This window comes from Podarcis raffonei, chromosome 1 (genome assembly GCF_027172205.1).
Source record: "Podarcis raffonei isolate rPodRaf1 chromosome 1, rPodRaf1.pri, whole genome shotgun sequence".
In the NCBI taxonomy this organism is placed as follows: domain Eukaryota; kingdom Metazoa; phylum Chordata; class Lepidosauria; order Squamata; family Lacertidae; genus Podarcis; species Podarcis raffonei.
Window position 1 is genome coordinate 87,053,489 of NC_070602.1, and position 7,213 is coordinate 87,060,701.

General features: G+C 46.0%; 1 non-coding gene across 1 annotated transcript; it reads left to right on the top strand.

The window, feature by feature from the left end:
• The first annotated feature begins 1,120 nt into the window (after nt 1–1,120).
• On the top strand, nt 1,121–1,193 carry TRNAK-CUU (transfer RNA lysine (anticodon CUU)). Its single transcript has one exon. It is a non-coding gene; the product is annotated as a tRNA-Lys (tRNA).
• Nucleotides 1,194–7,213: the final 6,020 nt, after the last annotated feature.

The window sequence follows — 7,213 nt, forward strand, 5'->3', positions numbered from 1 at the left end:
CTTTCTTTCTTTCTTTCTTTCTTTCTTTCTTTCTTTCTTTCTTTCTTTCTTTCTTTCTTTCTTTCTTTTAAAACAAAAGCTTTGCCAGTTGGGGGGAGAGGGGGTATTAGACAAAACATTGCTTTTTAAATACTTATATATGTATTTGCTGTTGGCAGCATGATGGCCATGTATCTAACTTTGCAGAGGACAATCTGCTTTGAAAGGCTGTCTGGTTTCAGTCTGGTATAAGATCATGAAATGCATATGAAGGGAAAGGAAGGGCTTTGAAGTTGCACATCATCAGTACCTGGCCAGCCAACTGGGTGGGTGACACAGGCCACCTGGTGAAAGTTTTCCTCTCCAAGATGAGATGCATTGTATTTATATTTTAATTCTGTTAATTCTTTCTAAATTTGCAACTGCAACTGTAAATTGGAAAATGCATGTGTGAATTGTATGCAAATCGGTGAGCTCTTTTGTCCTCCTTTCTGACCTTTGCTTGGTACCCAGGGCTTGAAAAGTGTAGCTGGGTGCTTTGCACTTGTGCATTTGCTAGATATCTAAACAATGTTTCTAACTGAGAACCATATCATTCCAATCTTATGTTAGCTACCTGTACAGTCTACTGGGCCCAGTTAAAGGTCCTGACATTAACATATAAAAATCTGAATGACTTGGGTCCCTGTTACTTGAAGGAAGACATCTCTCCATATTTGCTGGTTTGGGGCTCAAGATCTGCTGGGGAGGCCCATATTGGTGAAGCAGAGGATGGAGGGGCTTCTCAGTTGTGGCACCCCATTTGTGGAATTGACTCCACCCTGAAGTCTGCCTGTTTGTCTCTGTATAGGCATGGTCTCAAGACACACCATGTAATCAGGCCATTGGAACCATTGGTCCATGGTTAATTAGACTTTTTTGGTTTTATTCCTGCAGGTTATTATTGTTTTTGTAATATCATTAAAATGTTGTAAATATATAGATTTATAAACTGACCTAGGATCACACCTGATGGGGAAGGGTAACTTAAAAATTGAATAATTTAAACTTAAGAATAATAGAAGCCCTGCTGGATTAGAGAGAGGATCCATCTAGCCTACCATCCGGCTTCTAGGAGGAGCCAGCCAGATAACTCTGGGAAGCTTGGATAGCTCAGTTGGTAGAGCATGAGACTCTTAATCTCGGGGTTGTGGGTTCAAGCCCCACATTGGACAAAAGATTCCTGCATTGCAGGGGTTTGGACTAGATGACCATCATGGTCCCTTCCAACTCTACAATTCTATGGTCCTATGGTTCAAAGTCTCTGATTAGTGCAGGAAGGCTATATTATTCACGCAGTGTATTCAAGGCTACATGTATGGCATGCAGCACTATACTGTACTGCTGAACATGGCAATTCCATTTAGCTATTATAGCTAACAGTCATTGATAGATCTATCATCCCCTAATGGGTCACAACCTCTCTCTCTCTCTTAGGCATCTAAGACCATCATCACATTCTGTTGCAGTAAATTCCTTAAGCCAACCGATTGGGGTTATCTCTGGTGAAAATACAAAGATGGGCTGATCTGTGGGGTGCAATGCACTGGCTCTTTCTAGCAAGTGAAGTTTAACAAAACCTTTTTCCTTCTTTCCCTTTCTTTTTTCTACTAGGAGCAGAATGAAGTCAGGCTCCCTGTTGTTAAAATGATAGGAATGTCAAATAGAACCACAGGGAGATTTTCTGGTTGGGAAGGGCTTTGGGTCTTGTGAAACAATTTGGCTTCCCAAGGCAAGAGAGGGAGGAAAAGAGCAAGAGAGTCAATCTTTGTGTACAACTGTATCAGCTTACTGGACAACTCTTTCAGCCAAAATACTTGGCCTTCATGGTGATTGGCAACTTGCACGTACGCAGATTTACTTATAAGTAAGTCCCATGGATTCTAGTTTAACCCAAGTGCACCCTCATATATCTGGAATTATGAGGCAGGGCTTCCTTGCCAAATGACAATAACTTCAAGGCAGATGTAAACCTTTCCCCACGCCTAGAAATTAACCTCTGCAGTAGGGAGCAACAACCTTAAAGGCACATACAGATTTTGGAGGGAGTGCTTTGAGTGCAATCCTCTCTAGTCTCTCCCCGCTCAGGATCAGCTCCTACAGAGAGACAGAGAAAGCGCTTGTATACACTCTCTACTTTCCCAAAGGTAAAAGTAGGATCTGACAGAATTAAGTTGAGCCTTCACTCATTTAACTTCTCCCTCCATGTAATAATAATAATAATAATAATAATAATAATAATAATAATAATAATAATACAGTGGTACCTTGGGTTACATACGCTTCAGGTTACAGACGCCGCTAACCCAGAAATATTACCTCGGGTTAATAACTTTGCTTCATAATGAGAACAGAAATCGTGAGTGGCGGCGCAGCGGCAGCAGGAGGCCCCATTAGCTAAAGTGGTGCTTCAGGTTAAGAACAGTTTCAGGTTAAGAACAGGCCTCCAGAACGAATTAAGTTCTTAACCCGAGGTACCACTGTAATATATTTATACCCCGCCCATCCGGCTGTGTTTCTCCAGCCACGCTGGGCAACTCCCAACAGATTAAAAACAGAATAAAACATCAAACATGAAAAACTTCCCTAAACAGGGCTGCCTTCAGATGTCTTCGAAAAGTCAGATAGTTATTTGTTTCCTTGACATCTGATGGGAGGGCGTTCCACAGAGCGGGCTCCACCACCAAGAAGGCCCTCTGCCTGGTTCCCTGTAACCTCACATTTCGCAATGAGGGAACCGCCAGAAGGCCCTCGGCGCTGGACCTCAGTGTCTGGGCAGAACGATGGGAGTAGAGACACTCCTTCAGGTATACTGGGCTGAGGCCATTTAGGGCTTTAAAGGTCAGCACCAACACTTTGAATTGTTCTCGGAAAAGTATTGGGAGCCAATGTAGGTCTTTCAGGACTGGTGTTATAGGGTCCCAGCGGCCACTCCCAGTCACCAGTCTAACTGCTGCATTCTGAATTAGTTGTAGTTTCTGAGTCACCTTCAAAAGTAGCCCCACATAGACTGCACTGCAGTAGTTCAAGCAGGAGAAAACCATAGCATGCACCACTCTGGTAAGACAGTCTGTGGGCAGGTAGGGTCTCAGCCTGCGGACCAGATGGAGCTGGTAGACATCTGCCCTGGACACAGAATTGACCTGCGCCTCCATGGACAGCTGTGCACCTGGTCCTTCAGGGGGACAATTACCCCATTTAGGTCCTGGGAGTCCTCCACACTCAACAGTATGTACTTTTCAGAGAAGGGAAAGATAGCAATGCAGTTGAGGCTGGTACATTAAGGGTGAGCGAATCAGTATATTTCCAGTCTGTGGCCTTTTTTTACAAGTGTTCACCCCTAAGTCTGTTTTGCTCCATTTTGGCATAGATCAGTGAACTTTAAAAACCACCACCGCATTGGCCTAAAAGGATACTTAAATATATATTCATAAATGTGCATTTTCAAAAAAAAAAAAATCATATTTCTATAGTGCTTCAATACTTTGATACTGTGTGTATATGTGCGTGCTGTAAACATCGTCAGAAAACTCAGGAAGCACAAAAGCCAGTGGATAAGTTGGGGGGGTGCAGATCATGTCAGTTCATATCAGAATTCACAAATATCAAATTCTTTAAGTATCCCTAGCTTAGGCTTCATTATGTCAGTAGCCAGATAGAGAGAGACAGAAGTAGGGTGGAAGGAGCAAGGGAGTGAGGGAGACGGACAGAAGCAGTCTACCGTGAGCAGTCTGAGCTGTTTCACACCCTGCAACTGCACATCTGTAAGAGGTATAGTACCTGTGATATGGGTGCATCTTTTCTTCTCTGTAGGCTGACTGCACCTAATCCTGGAGTCTCCCCCACCCCCGCCGCCATCAAGACTCGTCTGTCTTACTTGGAAGCTATCAGTCAAGTTCAATGCTCCATGGAGTCCTGAAGAAGCTGAGAGAGCTCCCACAGGGACAGAGGCTTTCTTGGGTAATTCCAGAGAACCACTTACTGAGGATGACCTCATCATGGTGCACACATAACCACTTGGCAAGTTTCCAACACCCTGAATAAATCAGAAATATGTGGAGGAGAAAAAGGGGTGAAAGTTCTCCTTGCTGCCTCTGTATGTTATAGATGACTATGTGCACACCATGGTGAGTCTCTGCTGCTGCTAATTAATGTCATCATCTCCGTCAAAGTCATCCATCACCTTTTATGAATGTAAGGTACAGTGCTGTACTCCCAGTGAAAATAAACGCACACAGCTATCCCAACTGTATTGCAAGCTCCTGGCTCCTTTCTTAAGAGTTGTCTTTCTGTTCCTCACTATCAAACCCAAGCTTGTTCATCAACTGCTCCTCAGTTCCTGTAATGTTGCCAGCTGCCTGCATCAGCACATATTCTCCATCTGCCTTCTGCAGCATCAAAAAAGAACCATCTTCATTGATGATTATTAAAGGCCAATAAAGCATCCATTGGAATGCTGTGCTGTGCTTGCCAAGATGCACTCTCTGCCTGGGAGTGTGCTGGGAAGAAAGCTGGGAGGCTTTCTATGTTCCTAATAATACTTTTCACTTTCCCCAGGTCTCCTCTTCCCATTTTACCACCCATCCAGTGCATTTAATTTCCTCCTAGACAATGCCAAGAGCCCTCTCCTACTGTGTCTTGTATATGACAGAGGCTGTGGACACACTGTACATTTATCAAGCCCATTTCCCCTACCTTTCACAGAGCTGCAATCCCCAGCACCCTTAAAACTCTTCTTCTAGGTCAGGGTGGTCCAACATATGGCCCAAGGGCCACATATGGCCCTTAACACCTTTCTGGTGGCCCTCAGCAACATTTGATTCGCCCCCAGCCCTCTCACTGCCTTCTCAAAGCCAGGTAAATGAGGCACTGGGCTTTGTGAAGGAAGCATGAGGGCTCTGACAGAGTCCCAGAGTCCTCCGTCCTCCTTCACAAAATCTAGTTAACACTTTCTCAGCTTTAGGAAGGAGTTGGGAGGCCTCTAGGCCAGAGCCTCACATCTTCTTCTCAAATCCCAGCACCTCACTTAGCTAGCTTTGGGAAGGCAGCAAGATGGCAGCGTATGTGCCAGATTTTAGGCTCACTCCCTGCCCCGACATGACAAGACAGTGAGTGGTCCTCGTGTTCAATCTGAAGTATTCTTGCAGCCCACTTGGTATCAAAAGTTTGACTGCCCTATCCTAGGAAATCTTCATGCAGGAACTCCTTGCAACACCCCTCCTAGTATTCATTCTAGGATTAACTTGTCAAAGCCGGCACTGCCATTAGACAGAGTGGTTGCCTCAGGCAGCAGATAGTTGGGGGTGGCATTATAGAATCAAGAATCAAAGAATTGTAGAGTTGGAAGGGACTCCGAGGGTCATCGAGTCCAACCCCTTGCAAGACGGGAAACTTAGCTAAATCATCCATGACAGATGGCCATCCAACCTCTGCTTAAATCTCTCCTTCAATGAGGCTGTTACTCCTCTGAGTTCTGTTAAAGGATAGGAACATGTGTGCCTTGCAGCCTGCCCCCACCCCAAACCAGCTTGCTGCCTTTAGATAAACTGAAGTAGATTCAACCACCAGCCTGGGCAGCTTTTGTAAATGGAAGGGGTGGGTGCATCTTGCCCTTTGTCTCAGGCAGCAAAATTGGCCCCTGTCCTTCCTCACATCTCTGTGAGGAAGCAGAGCACTAGGCTGAGAAGATCTAGTGCTTGAGAGAGACTCATCAACCTGGTGTTTGCATATGTGATAATGGCTGGTTTGATCCAGCCATTCATTCAGACTGGAGGCCTAAGATTCTATATCCAAGCTGGTGCATACAGAACATGCCAGCACTCACATGCTCTCGCCACTTCATGAACATTTCTTTCCTTCCTGTTTTGCTAGTGCCTCCCTCCCCTCTCTGTACAATTTCAGGCTAATGTATTATGTACATTTTTTTAAAAAGAGACGTTTCTATTGAGTTGCCTCCAGGTTGGCAAGCAACACCTCAGACCCTCTGAAGGGGGTTGTTTTGTAGGACTGGGGTGCTCACCACAGCTGTCCCTAGTGGCAATGGAGTGGGGGGGGGCTCAGCTGAGGATTTTTATATAGCTCCAAGTGAGGGCAGCCAACACCTCCTTGCCCCACCTGTAACACAGGCTTCTTCTCCTCCCTTCCTCGATTCCTTTCCCTTGGCAACCTATTCCAGACACAAAAAGAAAGGTCTATTCATGGGCTGGCAGGTGGAAGATTAATACTGTCAGGGGAAGAATTTGGAGGCAAAATGACTTCAAAAACAAAATACCTTGGATGAAGGAGAAGGAGGGGAGGGGGAAGCATAGCTTGCCCAAAGGCAGGAGTGTAGTGGGGGGGGGGAGGGTAAGGCAAGTTGGCATGGTGCCTTTTCATTGCTGAGGGAAGAAACTCCCTCCTCCCCACCCCACGCCTTCTGTGCTAGCATGAGTGGCCCAGCCCTGTATTTTTGCAGCTGTGCTTTTATTCCAGTGTGCCTCTTTTGGCGGGCACGCAGGGCACGGCAGCTTGTAACCAAAGACTGCACCACTGTCGGGTTTTTTTGGAAGGAAATGTTCGAGGCGTGTAGCAAACCCCCTTGCTGCGAATACTGAGCCCCTTCTTCCTGTTCTACCTGGTGCAGCCAAGTGGACCAAATCAAGGCATTACATCTTACAAGTGCCGCGGGCCTCGTTTGCTCAGTCACCCTCCCTTCCCTCCCCCCCAACCCCCAAACTTGCCCTCCTCTGGGCCTTGTCCAATAACATGGGGCCTATTTATATATTTATAAGTTCAGAGTTTAAGGACCGAACAAGGCATGGGGCGGGGATTATGGTGAAGCGTGGGCTTCCTTTCTGGATGTCCTTAGAGTGGAAATCTCTTTTATGAGGTGTCTCAAGGAGTCAAAAGCCTCTTTTGAAGTGCGAAAAGGAAATGAAAAATTGCACGGCAGAGGTGCCTCAATTCTGACAAAGAGGAGTTTGCAGAAAGACTCCAGCCATCTCAGATGAAGCGGGGCGGGCGGGCAGGCAGGGAGTGAAGAGAAACTGAGCAGATGCCTCCATGTCAGAGACCCATCTAACACACATCTACGCCATGCGCCACATTGTTGTAGGTGTGCACTGTGCAGGAAGTAGGGAGAAGGCTGTGATAAGCAACTTCCCAGAGCGAGCGATCCCCGTAACCTGCGTACACAGAAGGGAGATGCTTCAGTACA